The sequence below is a fragment of the Macaca nemestrina genome, chromosome X, assembly GCF_043159975.1.
Source record: "Macaca nemestrina isolate mMacNem1 chromosome X, mMacNem.hap1, whole genome shotgun sequence".
Lineage (NCBI taxonomy): Eukaryota > Metazoa > Chordata > Mammalia > Primates > Cercopithecidae > Macaca > Macaca nemestrina.
Genome location: NC_092145.1, coordinates 122,708,801 through 122,730,390, shown reverse-complemented (window position 1 = coordinate 122,730,390; position 21,590 = coordinate 122,708,801). Strand labels below are relative to the sequence as shown.

Here is a 21,590-nt window from a genome sequence, read left to right as displayed (position 1 = left end):
AAGCCAGGACTGCAGACACTACCCTGCCAGCAGACAGTCCTGCAGCTGGGCCTGAGGCTCTCACAGGATGCAAGGCAAACACAGGATTCATATGGGGGACAACTAATCAATCGGAAAACACAACCTCCATCAAGCTTTCGCTCTGCAGCTTTTCTCTGAGATCTTTCCTGCCTCTCCTCTACACAACCAAACTGAAGTTCTTATCTAAGAATTAGGCCCATATTATTCAATCATAAGAAGGAATGAAGTTCTGATGCATGCTGCAACACAGATGACCTTGAAAACATACTTAGTGAAAGAAGCCACACACAAAGGCCCATATATTTTGTAATTTCATTTGTATAAAATGTCTAGAACAGGCAACAAACAAAAGAGTTGAGTATTGTATAAGGGAAGTTTGAGATTCTTATTGCCATTCAGGTGAGGGTGTGGAGCAGGTTGCTCAACAGGTTGCTTGATAAGTGTCGGGAGTTCAGAAGAAATAACCAGTCCAGAGACATAAATTTGGGAGTCATTAGCAAATAATTGGAATTTTAAAGCATGAGACTAGATTAGACTCCATGGGCCTGATAAATAATTGATAGGTAATAAACAAATATACAAAATCTCTTCTGCTATAACACATTATCTATAACAAATAGTATGTATGTAATTGGAAATAGGGGAAGAATGTCAATAAAATGTGGACGTTGTGTGGAAGTAGAATTATAACCTTCAGCATGAAAGGAAAAATCCCTCAATTTGGCTGCTGCACAGTCAAAAGCCCTTTTAGCCTTTTTTTTTTTTTTAATTAAAAGTGAAGTTCTATACCCAGGGCTTCCTCCCCAAGGAAGCAGACCCTCAGCTTTGCATGATTCTTGCCTCAGGCGGAGTGTACTTCTTCCTGTGCCCACCTTAACAGCAGTCTTTCTGTCTTAGACTTCCACTTCCATCTGCATTGTCTCAGCTCTCTCAAGTAGAATTTCCTCTCTGTTGGTTTCTTGTATGTTTAATATCTACTGAGGTGGCCTCTAGCCATAACAAGCTGTGTGTCTGAGCTGTGCACAAGTCATCACCTGGTATATTATTTAAAAAAAAAATTGTTAATGCTCTGCTTATAAAGGTGCATAAGTTTTGAATGATCTGCCCTAACTCTTATGCCTTGTTAGTTTTAGTGTGTGATTTTGAAAAATGAGAGATTTTTCAGAGTCAGGTATATCATTTTATGTCAGAAATGCTTGTATACATATAATTGACATGCTACTTTTGTTCTCATCTTTCCTGGCAGGAACTGAAAGGTATTTATATTTATGTTTCTCTCTCCAAAAAAGAAAAAAAAAAAAAAGAACAAAAACCCAGGAGTGGGCACATGACCCAGGCCAACCAATCAGAATATACTACCTACCTGGCCATGGTAATTGTTTCAGGGATGGACACATGATCCAAGTAGAACCAAGAATTGTCCCTGGAACTATCAGGGAAGAGAACTCTTTTAACTCTGGAACAATGTTACACATCATCTGCCTTAATAATGATGCCATTACAAGGGAAAGGAGACCCAAATTAAAATCCAAAGTAAATTACTCATCTTGTATATATTTCTCCCTTCTTGTCATCCTGGAAGACTCCTAGTTGTTTTTCAAGACTCAGTTCAATTGCCATCTTCTGGTAAAATGTTTCCTGACCACCTCCTGCCTCCTCCATGAAGTACTGTGTGCTTCCTTCTTATTCCCACAGCACCTTGTACACATTTCTCTTACAGCATTGTTGTGTAACTTTGTTCTATTATCTGCTCTTCTCCTTCCCCCACCCCTTGGTCTGTGGCATTCTTGATGGTAGTCACATTGCCTTATTCATTTCTATAAACCTAGGACCTAACACAATGTCTGGTATGCATTAGGTGCACAGTAAATGTGAGTTGAGTGAATTTTTTTTTTTTTTTTTTTGAGACGGAGTCTCACGCTGTTGCCCAGGCTGGAGTGCAGTGGCGCGATCTCGGCTCACTGCAAGCTCCGCCTCCCGGGTTCCCGCCATTCTCCTGCCTCAGCCTCCTGAGTAGCTGGGACTACAGGCACCCGTCACCGCGCCTGGCTAATTTTTTGTATTTTTAGTAGAGACGGGGTTTCACTGTGGTCTCGATCTCCTGACCTTGTGATCCGCCCGCCTCGGCCTCCCAAAGTGCTGGGATTACAGGCTTGAGCCACCGCGCCCGGCCGAGTTGAGTGAATTAATGAAGACATGGTTCTGGTAATACATGGTTGATCGCTTTGCGCGAGAAGACACATTGTTTTGGATGCACACGCGCACGCGCACACACACACACTTACTCTCTGGGGAATGTAAGATTTTTGATAGGTAAGAATTTTGATCCAACCTTAAAACAAACAAACAAAAAAGGTGTGTGTGTCTGTGTGTGTGTGTGTGGGGGGGGGGTGGGGACAGTTCCTGCAAGGTAGGGCTTGAGGAAAGGCACTTCATTAAAATTAAACTTGAAAACATTATTCTTAGTGAAAGAAGCCACACACAAAGGCCCATATATTTTATAATTCCATTTGTATAAACTGTCTAGAACAGGCAACAAATAAAAGAGTTGAGTATTGTATAAGGGAAGTATTGTATAAGGGAAGTTTGAAAATAGGGCATCGGAAGAGAAAGCAGAGTAGCGGGACTTTAGAAAAAGAGAACAAATAAAATTGGAAATGAAACGCTGCCTTATAAAATTAGAAAACAGGGGTAGAAAAACTGAAGGTTGGTATTATTCAGGGAAGTAGGTATAGACAAGGAAGAAAAGTAAAGGGAAAGAAATGGGAAAAGATGAAAAGAGGTGGGAGCCAGAGACAGGGGGAGGAAGGTCCTGGATACTAGACTTCTGAGCTTTCAATAAAGCTTCATTTTCCACTATGTGTTAGGCCATGTGCTGGATTACTAATACATTGAAATGAGTAACTTATAGTCCCTATGTGTCCAATTGTGGGGGAGATCTCAGTTTATAATGGTAGAAGAAAGCAATGGGATGATAAGAAAGGGCGTGTGTTAGGGGATATTGCCCACTTTTTGAAATTGGACCCCCATCCTTTACCAGAGTTACAAGAAGTCTGACAGCTGAAATGCTGTCCTCAAGTTGAGAAAATGACCCACCCCTTCCCTATTCTTGTTTCTTTCTCTCTGAACTCTATAATCCCTCACCCTTGCCAGGGATAAAGGAACTCTTTTTATACATTTTCTTCTTCCCCCCAGTTTTGATATGGTGAAGGCAGGACTGAGGGTTCATCACCCCTACCACTCCTCCTAGCAGAACAAGATGACCTTTACCAGAACACACAAGGTCGTGAGACAGAATTCCCATGCCACGTTTGCTGAAGCTATTAACCGTTCTATAACCTGGCACCCCAGGACACCTTGACTGTCCCAACGAAGCACTGCCACCAAACCCAGTTTGGGTGGAGTCTTGGCTTTTCTTATTCCATGTCAGATTAGAGAGGTGACCCTTGGCACCAAGGTCCCATCATTCCCCACAGTACTTTTCCAAGACCCAGAGGGGATATGAGAGAGGAGAGACTTGCAGACTCCTCCACAAGGAACAGGGCTCCTAGGAGATGAGATGGGAGTAACTTGTGTCTTGGCTGTGGTGAGCAGTAAGGGTACTCCTGGTATAGGTACAAACTGTGGGAAGTTTGGGCATCGCCATATCCACCTTGCAGGCGGATGTGTCAGATGGGCCACGGGTGTGTGTGTGGCGGGGGGTGCGGGGGGGTGACAGTTCCTGCAAGGTAGGGTCGGAGGAAAGGAAAGACCTATGGAAAAGGATACACCTGGGATCTTGAGGAGCCAGCTGCACCTGTTTCTGGGCTGAGAGGCTTCCGGAGCCACCACAAGGTGGAGACCAAGGATGGCGGGGGTGGGGTCTTTTCAGACCGGTTGTAAGTCCTGGGGCTGGTTGTACCTCCTGAAGCCCGTTTGGCACAGCCTGCAGGAGGGACTTTGCAAAGCCGCGTCCAGGTAGTATATGAAAGGTGTGTTGAGCTCAAATGGTCAGCCCGGGGTCAGGGGGTTCTGGGGTGGCGGGGAGCCGAGAAGAGTGAGATCCACGAAGGAGGCTCTCACCCCTTGGCAGCGGGCGGCTGCCTTGAGGGGCGGGCTGTGCCTAGCGCGACTCTGGCGCCGCCGCCTGGGGGCAGCCGGCTGTGAGCCCCGTGGACAGGGGCGCCTGGAGACCGCCTCTCATGAGGCACTAGGTCCTGGTACTTGCTGGGGGTGGGGAGGGAGAGGGGCGCACAGCGCCCAGAGGCGGAAGCCAAGCGCGTGAGTCACTCTGTTCCCCTGGGTTAGGAGCGGGACTTTGCCTCCCGCCTGGGGTCTGCATTTCAGCTCCAGCTTCAGCGACTCATCCCAGCAGGCTGACCCCCTCCAGAGGCTGGACCAGCTGCCTCTCAGTCTAGGTGAGGTCCAGGCAAGTTTCTCGTCTTCTGATGCTTACTGTTTGGGGGACTCGCGGGGAGGGGGTCTTCCAGTCTGTGTCTGTCTGCCTTTGCTTCCTCCCTCTGGCTTTCTCCATTGGAGACAGAAAGTTAGATTTAAAAAACGCAACAGAGAATATAAAATCTATGCTCAGACCGCAGATAAACAAAACTCTGGGGCCATATTCTTAATTTCCCAAGTACCTTCACATGTCCGAATGCGGCGTTTATGGAGCTAGGAATGTTATGTTTGTTTCGTGTATTTCCCTCCTCCCCCACTTTCCTCCGGTGTAATTCTTAGAGGTGGGGACAGGAGAGTCAGAGGGCTTAGCTGGGATCCTTTGCCAGAGTGGCTTCTTCATTCTCTGCGAGGTGGCAGATGTTTTACTGTAGCCTGAGTTGGGATCTTGGAACAACCCTCTTCAGCCCAGGACATGCCAGCGCTTAAGGTAACTGCAGTTGTTGCATATCTATCTCGCTATCATTGACTGAATCAAAATGTTCCGGAGGCACAATTAATGTGAATGCCACAATGTTGAAACATTCATTGAAGGACACTATTGAATGTTTTATTTTTTAACGTATTGTATTCCAGGAAAATTTTAGAAGACTATTGCTGGTTTTATTTTCTCTATTTTCAGATATGCTCCAAAGCCTATTATTCCCTTGCAAGACAACCAGTGAGGACCTGTTCTGTTTCTTATAAGGATTTAACAGTGCAAAACTACGTGTTAGTTTCTCCTCTAAGGTTAGGGAGTTCCTTCTATTAACCACTTTTAGAAAAACATTTTGGTGGTGTGGTGGCGGGGGGGAGATATTTCCCCTTTCTCTATCACTAAATGCAAAATGTTTCTGTGACTATTAAGTAAATACTAATTATTGTCATTTTTGCTTAAAAGGAGCAGAGGAGAGCATCTCCTGGAATGCATGAATTTGTGGTTCATGTTGATGACTGATTGCTTTACCATCAAATTGTTTGGTTTGATGCAACGTTAACAGGTGGTCTTAATTCACAACACAGAAGTATTCTATTCTAGAAAACAACCCTGTTGATATGCACACCACCGCCCCCCCACCCCCAACACGCACACACAAAACCATGTTTTTGTCTTGCTTTGTGGGAGAGAAAAATGGATGGGGGAATCTTTTCTGGCAGTTGATTAATCCCTGATCTTTCTTGAATTGCCATTCGTTTTATAACCTATAATTATAGAAAAGACCCCTCCTTGAAATAAAATTAATAAAACCTTACATGTTTAGTCAGATCACTGGAATAATTTTTTAGAGTTGAATGGAAGCTTCCATGATCCTCTTCCAATGTCCTCCCCAGGGAGCCGTTAAGCTTCCCACTTCTCTGATAACATAACTCCTCTCCTCTACATACCTCTGTCTTAGCTCTTACCACCTTATGATTCTTGGTTTACATATCCATCTTGCTTAGAGTAATAACATTTATTTGAAAACAAGGGTAATGCCTTATTAATCTTTGTATCCCTGGAGTCTAGTAAAGTAAGGTCTGTTTAAAAAAAAATGAATGAATAAAATAATTTGGCAGTCCAGATTAGGTTTACCATTCCTTGAAATCCACCTGGGCATTCTTTCTCTTCACTCCTAAAAGATAAGTCATTTAATTCAATGATACTCAAAGTGTGGATCCTCGGAATACACTGTGTCCTAAATAAATGAGAGTTTTCTATATTTGAAAAAATCTGTATATTGTTGTGAACTTTAACTTTATTTTTATTTATTTATTTTTTTTTTTTTGCTGAAAGTAACAGAAAAGCCAACTAAACATGGCTTGTAATACTACAGAAGTTTAGCTGGGCATAGTAGCATGTGCCCGTGGTCCCAGCTACACAGGAGGCGGAGGTGGGAGGATCCCTTGAGCCCAGGATTTTAAAGCTGCAATGAACTATGATTGCACCACTGCATTCTAGGCTGGGTGACAGAGTAAGACCCTGTCTCTCAAAAAGAAAAAAAAAAAAATAGAGAAGTCTGACAGCAGGTGATAACTGGAGTTGATTCAGTGACCCAACAATATCGGGGTTCTGAGTCAGTGTCTTACCCTCACGGCTTCAAGATGGCTCTAACAGCTCAAGACACTGAGTCCTGATCCCATGTTCAATGACAGGAAACAGGGTGGAAAAGGTCAGAGTATTTTTCCTCATGCAACTTTCTTATCAAAGAAAAAATATCTTTCCCCAAATTTATCTAACAGAATCCTACTTTGATCTCATTGGCAATATCTGGGGCACATAGCTGCCCTTAGTGGCAAAGGAGACTGGGAAAGTATCAGTTTTTTTCAGCTTCTATAGTGGAAAGGCAGCCAGGGAGAGGCAGGTAGGTGATGTATCTGTGGAACTAACCAGAAAGTCTACTAGACTGTCAAGAAGATAAGTCTATTTGCACCTGTGATCAATGTTCGGGCCAAGTAAAATACTAAACGTTAATCAACATAGCAAAAGCACACATTTAGAGCAGAGTTCCCCTCTCCACAAGGGTGTATGGTATTTTAAGGGTGCCAAATCACTTTTATGGAGTGTGCTAACTTTTAGAGACTGCACCTTGCACACGCGTGTGTGTGTGTGTGTGTGTGTGTGTGTGTATAATCTCATAGGGTTTCTATTAAGTCTGAATCAAACCCTCGAGTTCCTGGAAAAGAGTAAATATTCAGTAAATAGTTGTCCTTTGAGTGGAGTGTTGAGTTTGGGAGCTTCAAAAGTTCATAGGGACATGGGAAAGGATTTAGTGAAAGAAAAAAAAAAAACTGATTAGTGGTTTGCTGCCAATGCCTTGGAAGGCTGGTTTACAGCATCTGAGTGTCCTTAATTTGGATCCTAGGAGCCTTGAGGGAACCTTAACAGGAGGGAAAAGAAGAACCTAGGGAGAGGTAGTGGCACTGACAACTTGGTTCAACAGATTATCTTTGGGGACCTTCCCTATACCTGTACTGGGGAAGATGTACTACCACACACACACACACACACACACACACACACACACACACACACAAAGTTCAAAATGGTCCCTAGCACACACACACAGACACTAAAACTTAAAAAGTTGAAGCACAAAAAGAGTGTATATTATTGCCAGCTTTGATTTAACTTTCTCTTTTCCAGTAGAATATTCTCTTAAATACTTACAGAAGGTAGTTTCGGTACATAATGGTAGGAGATCAGGTAAGCAAGTATCAAGAGATTGAAATTTAAGAGTTACAATTGTCTTAGATTTCTCATCAGTGAAAAGAATGGAGTAGACCAAGCTTGTCCAACCTGCGGCTTGTGGGCCACATGCAGCCCAGGATGGCTTTGAATGTGGCTCAACACAAATTTGTAAACTTTCTTAAAACATTATGAGATTTTTTTTTCGATTTTTTATTTTTTAGCTCATCAGCTGTCATTGTGTTAGTGTATTTTATGTGTGGCCCAAGACAATTCTTCTTCCAATGTGGCCCAGGTAATCCAAAAGATTGGACACCCCTGGAGTAGATTAGCAGTGGTATTCAAACTTTGTTGCACATTAAAAATTACCTGGGGAGTTTTTTTGTTTGTTTTTTGCTTTTATTTTTTTTGAGATGGAGTCTCACTGTTGTTGCCCAGGCTAGAGCGCAAGTGGTGCGATGTCAGCTCACTGCAACCTCTGCCTCCCGGGTTCAAGCAATTCTCCTGCCCCAACCTCCCGAGTAGCTGGGATTACAGGCACCTGCCATTGCACCCAGCTAATTTTTGTATTTTTAGTAGAGAAGGGGTTTCGCCATGCTAGCCAGGCTGGTCTCTAGTTCCTGACCTCAGGAACTGCCTCAGCCTCCAAAAGTGCTGGGATTACAAGCCTGAGTCACTATGCCTGGCTGGAGAGGTTTTTAAAATCAAGATTTATGAGCTGATCCTCAGACCACTTAAATTGGAACCTTTGGGAATGGAAACCAGGTATCAATATTTAAAAAACTCCCTAGATGACTCCTGAGTTTGGAAACTGTATTAGTTTGCTAGTACTGCCATTCAAAGGACCACAGACTGGCTGATTTAAGCAACAGAAATGTATCTTCTCACACTTCTGGAGTCAGGAAGTCCGAGATCAAGGGTTGGTTGATCCTGAGCCCTCTCTCCTTCACTTGCACCTGACCATCTTCCCCCTATATCTTTACTACGGTCTTTTCTCTGTGCATGTCTGTGTCCTAAGCTCATCTTATAAGGATGCTGGTCGTATATTGTGTCAGGGCCTAGTCTAAAGACCTAATTTTAACTTGATTACCTCGTCAAAGGCCTATCTCCAAATAGTTATATTTAGAGCCCCTGAAGGCTAGGACTTCAACGTGTGAATTTGGGGAAGACACAGTTCAGCCCATGAAAGAAACCATTGGACAAGTATGATATTTCTCAAACTTTAACATGCGCACAAGTCACCTGGAGACCTTATTAAAATTTAGATTCTAATCCAGTAAGTCTAGGTGGGGTCTGAAATTCTGCAGTTCTAACAAGACCCTAGTGATTTCAATGTTACCAGTTGACAGATCGTACTTGAAGTAGCACGGTTCTGTCTAGATGAGTGGTTCTCAAACTTTAATGGACATCGGAATCACCTGGAGAAATTGTTAAAAGCAGATTGTTGTGATCCAGCCCCAGAATTTCTGATTCCACAGGTGTCGGGGTAGAGCCCAATAATTTGCCTTTCTAACAAGTTCCTAGATGATGTTGATGCTGCTGGTATAGGGATGATACTTTGCAAACCATGTATCTCTGACATTTTGAGACTTTATGGTATTGGATGTGTCAGGGTCATTACATACATCATTGTACGTGAAGTTTGTAATTCTAATTGCTGATAGCATTACTTTTTTTTTTTTTTTTTTTTTAACAGAGTCTCTCTCTGTTGCCCAGGATGGAGCACAGTGGCGCCATCTCAGCTCACTGCAATCTCTGCCTCCTGGGTTCAAGTGATTCTCCTGCCTCATCCTTCCGAGTAGCTGGGATTACAGGTGTCTACCACCACACCCAGCTAATTTTTAAAAATATTTTTAGTAGACACAGGGTTTCACTATGTTGGCCAGGCTGGTCTTGAACTCCTGTCCTCAAGTGATCTGCCCACCTCGGCCTCCCAAAGTGCTGGGATTACAGGTGTAAGCCACTGTGCCCGGCCAGCATTACATTTTTCTTTTTGCCAAGCATAATTGCTTTTTCTGTTAATAGGAGGAAGGATGAGAAAGTGGGAGAAAATGCTGTATTGGGATTTCTTTTAATCTCATACAAATAGAAGTGAATAAATACAGAGGCTACACATCAGCCCATTAGTCTCTATTCATGTTTGTTCTCCAATCATAGAGCTATTTTGCAGCTTGCTCTTCTAGAAGCTCAAAGTTGATTTTATGAGATTGGTTGCATACTTCTCATAATGCGATTTTTAAAGGATTAACCATTCTAGAGATTTCAAGGGGCATTGCAAATTTCCCCCAAAAACATTAATTTTAAATTATTTTTAATTTAATCACACAATTGTTTCTACACGAGACCAACAGTGAGCTACATCAAACAGTATCCCCTCCCCAAAATTATTGGATATGAAGAAAATATTTTACCTGATTTCATAGAATTAGATCAGTAAAATTCACATTTTGCTACTGTTATTAGAAAATTTGATATATATATGTGCTATATATAGGTGCTATATATACACACACATACATATACGCACGTGTGTATTGTATACACATAGGTTATGATTTTCTATTTGCTTAATTTAAAGCATTTTATATTATTTTAAATTGTTCTTAAATCTTTATTTATATCTCCATATGAAACAGTGAAAATATTTATATTTCAAACTTAAAAATGTATTCAACTTGCAATCCAATAAATTTTTTTTATTTTTTTATTTTTTATTTTTTATTATTTTTTTTTTGAGACAGAGTCTCGCTCTGTTGCCCAGGCTGGAGTGCAGTGGCCGGATCTCAGCTCACTGCAACCTCTGCCTCCTGGGTTCACGCCATTCTCCTGCCTCAGCCTCCTGAGTAGCTGGGACTACAGGCGCCCGCCACCTCGCCCGGCTAGTTTTTTGTTTTTTTTTTAGTAGAGATGGGGTTTCACCGTGTTAGCCAGGATGGTCTCGATCTCCTGACCTTGTGATCCGCCCGTCTCGGCCTCCCAAAGTGCTGGGATTACAAGCTTGACCACCGCGCCCGGCCTCCAATAAATATTTTAAACAAAGATGTAATCAGGTTTCTAGCTGCCCCATTTACTCTGGGCCTCTTATCTAAAGAATGGGTCTTGCTAAAGTATTTCTCTTACTTACAACTTATCCAAAATTATGCCAAATGTATAGGGCTTCTATTCAGAATAGATTTACTATGCCATAATTGTTTTAGTTTACCCTCATAGCTTTTCCACATGTTCCACATTCTTGGTGAATTTTTCCAGTAATGCACCTCCTAGCACTGTCAATGGGAAGAGGTTACCTGTCATGTTTCTAGCCTGAGCTTCCGACCACCAGATAACAGAAGCCCAATTGTGGAGATGGATACAACAGGCCGAATGCCACTAAAGATCTGAATTGTATAATGAATTCCGTTTCTCCTGACTTCATGCTCAGCAATCAACCTTAGTATGCCACATGTTCATTGCCTTCAGGGTGAGAATAACCTGGTCAGAGTGTCTGGTCTCCCTCACAGTTATATTTCCCATTGTAAATTACTAAGCCGCCACTCTAGCTTTAAACACTTATGAGTGTTGTGGGTGTGAGTCAGCACCCAACACCCTCAAACCTAATAAATGCAGGGACACTGATAAAGATCAGTTATCTGGGGGTTGGCTCAAAGCTAGGCCCTGATGCTGATGACTCATAGAAGTGAATTAATACCAGCTAGCATTTATTAAGTATTTTCTGCATACCAGGCACTGTGCAATTTTATTTACATTATCTAATTTTTCCTCATAGCAACTTTGTGAGGTAGTCATGTTAATTTCCATTTTACAAATAAGAAGACTGATACATGTATATTAAAAACCTGCTCTAAATCAAATGACTACTGTGGCAGGGACTTTTAGTTGCCATGCAATATCTATTCCCACCTTCTCCCTTAGTAACAGAATACCAGTTTTATTACTGGTAGTGATGTATCTAGCAAATAGTTTCTATTTCCTGGCATCCCTTGTATCAAGGTGTGAGCCTATGACTGAGTTCCACCAGTGAGAGGTAATTGTATTGGGTGGTACTTCTAGGAAGCCTGCTTAAAGGGAGTTGATTTGGCTGGGAGGAGGGCCCTTTTGTCCCTCCCCCTGCTTCCTCCTGCTGCCAGTCTCCAATGCAGGCATGATGCCTGGAGCCATCTTGGACCATGGAGTGACTGACTGGATGTAAGCTAGCATTAAAGATGTTGGAACAGAAAGGTAGAAGAAATCTGGGCCTGTGGTGGCACCATGGAGCTACTGTGCCAGCTCTACCCCAGAGATCTTTGTCTGCTACTGAAACCAATTGGCATTCTGTCAGCAGAGATGAAAATTAGAGATGGCTATTGGTAGGCAGTGGACAATGTTTTCATGCTATGTGCCAAGTACCTAATTTTGATCTGTGATGGATACATGTGTTTGAGTTTCATCTCTGCCACTTACTAGCTATGTCTATTGGACATCTCTTGTGCCTCACTGCACAGCCTTATAGCCTACCATTTAGTTAAGCCATTAGTCCATTAACCAGCTTTATGTGGGTAAAACCAGAGAGTGCCTTGCCTTAGCCTCACAGCGAATATCTCACTTCTCATCCCAGGACTTCTGCAATGTTTCAACAGGAAGGCCTGTTGGAACACCCTTGTACCCACACATGTGTGTTATGGAATGTGAGGGAGTTAAAGGCCCAAGAACCAACCCTTAACTAATGTGAGATGGGAGCCTAAGATAAATAGTCCCTCCTCCATCCTTGGCCAGATAATTCTCAATTGCATTTTAATAGTGTTTGTTTCCAAGAGATTCTCAGAGGGTCTGACTAAGCAGGATTAAGTCCTAGTTGTCTACAGTTGTGACCAACTCAAAAATATACTCCCGTATTGGTTTTCTCTCTTCTTTTCCTTTCCCGAATTTCCTACTTCTATTCCCTAGAATCACTTCCCCAAACAAATTATCTACATTGAAACCCTTGTTTCAGCCTCTGTATAACCTTCTGTGTAACCTTGAAGTAAGCTATGCTGACAAAACTTTTTAGCACTTGCTGACATTTTTATGTCCCTTCTATGATGAGGCAAAATACTCTCTTTGGTGTACAAAGATGAGAATACATCATGAGATCTGATAATTCCAACTATTGTATGAATGTGGATCAATAGGAACTCATACTTTGTTGATAGGAGTACAAATTGGTACCATTCTGGAAAAGAAAATTTAGTACTATCTTGTGAAGTTGAACATTTTGTATACCCTATGACCTAGTAACTTTATTTCTAGGTATGTCACCTAGACAAATTCTCCTGCATGTGAAGCAGGAACCCTCCTTAGGAATGGCCATAGCAACATGATTCATAATACAAAAATTCTGAAATAATCTAATTGTCCATTGATGGAAAAATGATAAATAAATTTGATATTAATTATTTCAACAGAGTAAAAATGAATTAACCATTTCTCTATGCAAGAACACTGATGCATATTATTAACAAAATCACCAAAAACTTCATGCAGTTGGGTATCACTTTTATAAAGCTCAAAAAAAAAGCAATACTACACAACACATTCTTAGGAATCACACACACATGATAGATCCTAAAGCAAGGTGAACCCAAAATTCAGAACAGTACTGGGGAGACAGGGATGGGATAAGGTAGGAACAGGTAGTAGAGGTACTAACATTGATGATGTTCTGGGTCTTGAATGGGGTGATGGGTTCATACAAGCTCATTTAGTATTACTCTTTATAACTTACTTAAACGTGATACAGATTCTTTTATATACATCAAATTTTATGGAATAATTTAAAGAAATGAAACCATCACCAACAAAGATGCTGTACTAACGAAGGACAGCCTCAGTGAAAAGCCTCCTCTAGCCCTCACTCTAAACTAATGGCTCTCAGAGTCAATATTTCTCATCATGTAATGTATTTTTTTTCTTTTGTGTTATTAAGTATATTGTAATCAACTAGAATGGCAGGGTACAAGATTCCTTTTTTCTCATGGCCCTTAAGGGTCACATCCTCTACTATATTTAGAAAAAAACAGTTTGCTGCGTCCTCTCTGCACCTGTGTCCATTTGCCTGTGATTCTTCTATGTCCTGAAGCTACCCATTGCTCTTTGCTATGCACAATCCATCTCTTATTTTACTGCTGTCTCAGTACAGCACACAGGGGCTACATTCCTCCTTGTTTCGTGTGTGTGTGTGCACGTGCGTGTGCACGTGCACAGGCGTGTGTTGAGAGGTGGTAAAATGGTAGTGAGTAGGGAGGCAGTTGACGTGACCTTTTTCTTTATACTTCCAAACCTACTCCTTGCTTTCCTTAACAATGCTGCCAAACAAAGCAGTAAAACTGTACCAGATTTTTAAACTCTGGGCCAGGATTTATAATATTTAAATCATTTGTGCCCTGGAAACTTTGATGGGGTCGGTGACCTCCTTATCAAAATAGTGGCTTAAATACATGCACTCAAACTCATTGGATTACAAAGGAAGCAAATTTTATTGAAATACAGTTATCAGAAATTAAAAGCAATTGTGTAGTATAGTAATCTACGTACTTTTTAATTAAGTTATTAAGCAACAAGATCTAATGGTGGATCTAATGACCTAAATTTTAAAGTAGTAATGATTATGAAACATATTATATGATATCTACAATAACTGTACTATGATATGAAAAATATCTGTTTCTTTGGTGACAGTCACAGGTACTGCTAATACCATTGTGGTTTGTTGCTTACATTCATACTTGCAGGAAATATTAAATGTCAGATAAAGATTAGTGAATATAAGGATGTCATTTTTTTTTTCTTCCAAGTTCATGGACTCTTTAAATTCTACTGATATATTCTTGGGGGTTCGTGGGTCCCAGATTGAGAAACTTGCTCTAAGCAAAGCAAAGGAAACTACAACAGACGTGGGAAATAATTTTAAACTGGATACTAAATATTATCTAACCCATAGCCCACAAAGAAAGCAGTTAGCTCTAACCTTTCATGGAGGGTAGGAGAGTCATCTCAGTTTCCATTCTTACCTCACAGATCTTTTTAAGAGGACTTTACTTTTCAATTTTCTGCAGACAAGTCTCCATACTTCCGTTAGGAACTCCTGCCTCATTCTCAAAGGATCTGATCTTGCTCTTGGATTCATCAGTCTTCCTTCTCCACTATATTTTCCCACTAAGAGTTGCCCACTTTAGAATAACTCCCTAATGGCTCCCACACAACAGCATAAGGTGGGCTTTGGCATACTGAGCTTTGTTTCCTTTAAGACCTTTACACTGGGGTGAGTTGTAATGATCGGAGCCCATGCACCCCTCCTAACCTTCCACTAAAAACACTTATTTTCAGGGATAGCACAATCTTAACACATAAGGAAAAAGAAGCATTTTCCTGACTTTCCCATATATTAAAAGACTGCTGAAGCATACAGGAAAGCTAGTACTGTACACTTATTATGCAGATCAGGTATAGTTATTTATTCATACCATAGCTGCTTTCAAATGGGCTCACTACTGAGCTATGTAGATCTTGTGATGGCTGTTTTCTGAGCTACACAAACACCTGGCTCCAAGTTTGAAGTTTCTGTTTGTATGAGTCCGATTAGGTGTCTAGATAGTGCTACTTGTATCTTCTACAATACCTACTGATTGAATGACTGATTGATTGATTATTTTAATTATTTTTTTCAGGATTAGTAATGGATTTTTAATAAACTTTATTTTTAGTACAGTTTTGGTTTGCAGAAAAATTTTGAAGATAGTAGAGAGTTACATATACCTATATCCAGTTTACCCTATTAAAATCTTACATCAGTATGGCACATTTGCTACAGCTGATGCAGCAATATTGATACATCATCGTTAACTAAGGCTCATGTTTTATTCAGATTTTCAGAATTTTTACCTAATGTCCTTATTCTGGTCCAGGATCCCATGCGGTCTTCGTGTCTCCTTAGGCTCCTTTTGGCTGTAACATTTTTTCAGATTTTCTTTGTTTATGATGATCTTGACAGTTTTAAAGAGTACAGGTTGGACATTTCATAGAAAGTTCATAATTGGGATTTGTCTGATAGTTTTCACTGATTAGACTAGGGTTCTGTGTTTTTGGGAGGAGTGCCATTCTCATAACATCATATAAAGGGTATATACTATCAACATAACTTATTGTTGATGTTGACCTTGATCACCTGGCTGAAGTAGTGATTGTCACATTTCTTCACCATAAAGTCACATTTTTTTCTCCCTTTCCATACTGCATGCCCATATTTAAGGAATGAGGAATTATGTTCCACCTCCTTGAAGGTATTTACAAAAATTATTTGGAACTTTTCTGCCCTTAAGATTTGTCTCTTCCTTCCTTCATTTATGTATTTATTTATTCAATAATTTATTTGTATTTGTGTGGATTCATGGTAATGACTTTTTAACTAAACAATTCCAATCTTATTCATGACCAGTGGCATGAATTTCTGGCTAGCCCTATATTTCCTAAGCACAGAAAAGAGTAAAACCAATAGCAACACATAGAATTTGTTTCACTATTGGTCTATTCATCTATCTCTTTCCATTTCCTTATCTAATTTTTGGTCTAATTTTTCACCAAAAGAATAATTCAGTAACATGTTAAAAAATTCAATCATAAAAGATCACACAGTGAAAATTACTTTCCACCTTTTCATGTTTTTGTATCCCTCTTCAGCGGCAACTCCTGTTAACTGTTATTGATGTTTTTTCAGACGTTTTCAATGCATTTATTAGCAAATAGCTATCATTCTGCTTCTTTATACTCTAAGGAAAAAGGCCAGGAAAGGGACAGCAGGGCAACAAAAGGAAATAAGAAAGGGGAGAGCAGGAGCAAACCAAAGATCATGAGGTCAATCATAGAATTCTTAATTCAGTTACTATATTTGCTTGGCAAACAATTCAGTTTTCCAAGATTTTTTTCTGGTGTAGTTTTCCCACAATTGTGAGTTTCAATCCCTGATTATCAAGCAGTGTGGGTATATTACTTAAGTTTTTTAGTTGAAAACAACTAAATCCCCTCTGCCCAGTTTAAGCAGAAGAGTTTATTTGAAGGTATTGGGTGGTACGATTTTTTTGGCCCCAATTGTCTCCATCCCTAATCTTGCCTTTTGGACATGTGACTTTGTAGTTTCTCTCACTAAGGACAATATCTATATGTCCCTTGATTCTAAGGTTGACTATGTGACTTGGTTTGGTGAAGGAGATGTTAGTGAATATGAAGCACATAGAGGCTTGAAAAAGCATGTGCACACTTCTACTTCTGTTTTTGTTCCTCTGTCATCTTCAAGAAGATGACAAGAGCCAAAACTAGCCTGCTGAAGGATGAGAGACACGTGGTACAGAGCCAAGTCATGAAAGTTACCCCAGCTGAAGCTGTCCTGGATTGTCTGATAGTCACTTGATCCCCAGGCATTTAGCAAGCTGAATTGCAGCTGACTATAGATATATTAGCAAACTCAGCCAAAATCAGCCAAGGCCAGGTCATCTGAATTCTGTAGATTTATGGGATAACTAAATGCTTATTTTTGTATGTCACTGAAATTATAGGATTGTTGTGCATCATTTTATGGCAATGAATAACTGAGGATCGTACTTCAAGGAATTTCTGGGAGGGGCAGAGAAGGTGGTTTGGATGCTACATGACCAGAAGTACCAGCAATCACACTGCAGAATGTTTCTAGCAAACAGTTCGCCCCTGCTGCCTTATGGTGCTCAGCATCTGTCATTCTAGAGAACAGCTATTAGAACCTTCACCAGTGCTCTCCAAATGAACTGAATGCCTTGAACTCACTGCTTGCAAGAATCACTGACATCCAGCACAAAGTTCATGTTCTCATTCCAGTCATCCTGTGGATGCATCTGACTACTAGATTATAAACCACAATTAGAACTCTAGCTGCAAGGGAGTCTGGAAAGTGTGTGTGTGTGTGTGTGTGTGTGTGTGTGTGTGTGTGTGTGTGTTTAGTTTTCTAGCATCTGTAGTACAAGAAGGCCTGCTAGAAGGGGTTTGGAGAAAGTGTGAGTCATTCTCCAGTATCTGCCATGGAGGCATAGACAAAAGAACTCAACTTCCTGATCCCCTGAGTTTCTTCCATCTCTGCATAGAGAGAGTCAAGGTGTTGGTTGACAGGACTTAGAATCCTGAGGGGAGGACCCCTGGACCCCCTGACTACTCTACACCAAACTTGACATGGCAATTTTAGCTCTAAAAAAGCAGTTTCATTCTGATATTAATGACTGGGAGTACTCCTTGATTTTTCCTCCCTTGGCATTTGGCAGAGTGAGTAGCCAGGTGAAGCAACACTTTATTTTAATTACATTGGACACTGTAAACAAGGAGTCTGGCCTCATTTCACTTTCTCTATAGTTGAGTAAAAAGCTATAGTAAAAACACTTAGAGAAGTATATTGTATATTCTTATATGGTGAGAATATAAAGGAAGAAATAAATCTCTGTCTGCCCCATATTCATATGCCAATTCCCTTTGATCTAAGTATCCTAAATACCTAAAATGTGACCATATTAGGCTGATACATTTAAACTCACCCTTGCTCTTTAACCCTACTCCCACCACAAGCTAGAATGGTTATCTGCAGTGTCTGGTCTAGGACACATGTCATTAACTGATTGATAGAAGACATTTCCACAAAATGAAAAGGCTTTGGATATAGATGTATTTATTTGTAAAGTGCCACTTGTAAGATTGGCCACATGAAACCTTTACTTGTTCTCCTTTATTTTTCTTCTGAAGATCTTGTTCTAGCTAAATATTTGCTGAAACATTTTTGTAACCTTTTTGTGTTTTAACTTAATAGACAAAGCCATGCTGTTGCTGACACTAAAAGCACTGAAAAGAATTACATTTGGGCAGTATTTTAAGGTGTGCTTTTTAACTAAACTTGGTGAGGAATTAAGTATACCTAGTATCTGTATAGATAATATCTGAATCCTTGACTGGTTACCAGTAAAAGTAGGAGAAAATCTATTGGAATATATATATGCTTCTGAAGAGCATATGATCTGTGAACATTCCCAACAGTGGAACATGACGAGAGCATTTACTGGGAGGATCAAAAGTTATTCTGATGTTGCCAAGATGCTATTTGGGCCATGTGGCTTTGCGCATTCGATCAGTAGGTTTAATATCCTTTGGAATTGATGAAAAAATCTGAATAGGAAATAATAATCCATTCAGCTCACTGGGAATTTGTGATAACCACTCATTATTATTGTTATTTTCTGAAGTAGTTTTCCTTGTATTTTACCAAAAATATTTGGGACAAGGTCTGAAACTTCTGCTCACCAAGGTGCCAAACTGGAATCAAGACTTCAGGCCATGCATGGAAAAGCTACCTCCACAGATGGAGTCAAATCTGTGGAGGCAGTTTTTCCTCCTACACCTCTCACTGCAGCTCCCACTACTCCTCTACCTGTGGAATCTTCTCCTCTAGCCAATTGGTAGAACTGTTGGACTCTAGTAATATCATATACATTTCTATATTTTTCCTGTACCCTTTGCCATGCCTAGAGGACCTCCCTGGCTCTCTTGGCATCTATAATCTGCCTGGATGATATCAAGATAAAACTTAGCTGCAAATCCAGAATTCTCCTGGTTTGCTCAGCCTTTGCCCACCATTCTCTTCTTTGAACTTCTAATGCATCTATATCTAGCATCTAGGCTAGCCCTTCTGTACCCCCAAGATGTCTACTCATAACTAAAATGATAGTTTCTGGAGGATAGACCGGTTTGCAATTCTGTGTATCCCCATTCCCTACATCAGTGCCATATGGATACAATAAATCCTCAGTTGATGGAATATGATGCCTAGAACATCTAGCACAAAAACCACAATGTTTAAGGAGCAAAATTCCTTGCATTTACCTGGAGCTTCCTTCACAGGCCCACCTGACTACTGACTTCATTCTTATTCTTAAAAGGGTCACATGATCCCTTTCTTACAAAGATGACACGATTATTTTACTGCTTCCCTCCAGTAATAGAGAGGAAAGGGCTCTGTATTGGTCTTTCATCTCAATTTTCTCCTTGTGCTTTCTGTGCGTGAGGTGCTAAAGCAGTATGGCCCTTGACCTATGCGCTTGACTGTTCTATTGTTTAATCCCCACAACAACCCTAAGAGTAAGCGCCGTTATTATTCCAATTTGGAGATATGGAAACTGTCATGGAGAAGTTAAGTAACCTATTATCTCAAGCTATTAAGTGGAGGAGCCAAGATTCAAACCAAGACATTACGGCTCCCAGGTCTGTGCTGTTAACTCCTACACGAAACTGCACTTCCTGATGCCCAGGTATTCCATTAGATGATCCTTGAAACCTCAGAGTTTCCTGGGTCAGAAAATTTAAGTAAACGGAAGAAATTATAGCTCCGGGAACCTCTTCTGTTATTCTCATTGTGCTACCAAGAATGCCACAACATCCTCTTGGTGGAAGAAACAAAAGAGTAGGAATTTAGTATATGATACTCCCTCAAGGCTGCAAAATACAGTACTTCAGAATTATTCATGTCATTAAGATCAAATCTGGTCTATAAGTAAATGCAGAGTCAGGATATGAACTCACACTAAGTAAAGCACAGTGGTTGGAATTCTGCTATTGTCACTTACCAGTTATAATATGGGTATGTTACTTTACCTCTTTTTTTTTTATTATTATACTCTAAGTTCCAGGGTACATGTGCACAACGTGCAGGTTTGTTACATATGTATACATGTGCCATGTTGGTGTGCTGCACCCATTAACTCGTCATTTACATTAGGTATATCTCCTAATGCTATCCCTCCCCTCCACGCCACAATAGGACCCGGTGTGTGATGTTCCCCTTCCTGTGTCCAGGTGATCTCATTGTTCATTTCCCACCTATGAGCGAGAACATGCGATATCTGGTTTTCTGTTCTTGCGATAGTTTGCTGAGAACAGAAGAAAACCTAGGTAATACCATTCAGGACATAGGCATGGGCAAGGAATTCATGTCTCAAACACCAAAAGCAATGGCAACAAAAGCCAAAATTGACAAATGGGATCTAATTAAACTAAAGAGCTCCTGCACAGCAAAAGAAACTACCATCAGAGTGAACAGGTAACCTACAGAATGGGAGAAAATTTTTACAATCTGCTCATCCAACAAAGGGCTAATATCCAGAACCTATAAAGAACCCAGGGGGGGCGGAGCAAGATGGCCGAATAGGAACAGCTCCAGTCTCCAACTCCCAGCGCGAGCGACACAGAAGACCGGTGATTTCTGCATTTTCAACTGAGGTACTGGGTTCATCTCACTGGGGAGTGCCGGACAATCGGTGCTGGTCAGCTGCTGCAGCCCGACCCGCGAGAGCTGAAGCAGGGCGAGGCATTGCCTCACCTGGGAAGCGCAAGGGGGAAGGGAATCCCTTTTCCTAGCCAGGGGAACTGAGACACACAACACCTGGAAAATCGGGTAACTCCCACCCCAATACTGCGCTTTAAGCAAACAGGCACACCAGGAGATCATATCCCACACCTGGCCGGGAGGGTCCCACACCCACGGAGCCTCCCTCATTGCTAGCACAGCAGTCTGTGATCTACCGGCAAGGCAGCAGCGAGGCTGGGGGAGGGGCGCCCGCCATTGCTGAGGCTTAAGTAGGTAAACAAAGCTGCTGGGAAGCTCGAACTGGGTGGAGCTCACAGCAGCTCAAGGAAACCTGCCTGTCTCTGTAGACTCCACCTCTGGGGACAGGGCAATAACAAACGCAGCCGAAACCTCTGCAGACGCAAACGACTCTGTCTGACAGCTTTGAAGAGAGCAGTGGATCTCCCAACACGGAGGTTGAGATCTGAGAAGGGACAGACTCCCTGCTCAAGTGGGTCCCTGACCCCTGAGTAGCCTAACTGGGAGACATCCCCCACTAGGGGCAGTCTGACACCCCACACCTCACAGGGTGGAGTACACCCCTGAGAGGAAGCTTCCAAAGCAAGAATCAGA

At 41.3% G+C, this 21,590-nt stretch overlaps 1 protein-coding gene across 6 annotated transcripts in view; it reads left to right on the top strand.

Annotated features, from left to right (window-relative positions):
* Positions 1-4,202: 4,202 nt before the first annotated feature.
* Positions 4,203-21,590, top strand: part of LOC105463245 (synaptotagmin like 5) — a 243,625-nt gene continuing 226,237 nt past the window's right edge. For 3 of the 6 annotated variants that reach the window (XM_071089128.1, XM_071089129.1, XM_011710253.3), the window contains exon 1: positions 4,204-4,418. The gene's annotated coding sequence lies outside the window, so the exon portion shown is untranslated. Of the gene's footprint in view, positions 4,419-4,459; positions 4,886-21,590 lie in introns of those variants that run through there. The other 3 variants (XM_071089131.1, XM_071089130.1, XM_011710254.2) reach the window with 2 other exon arrangements.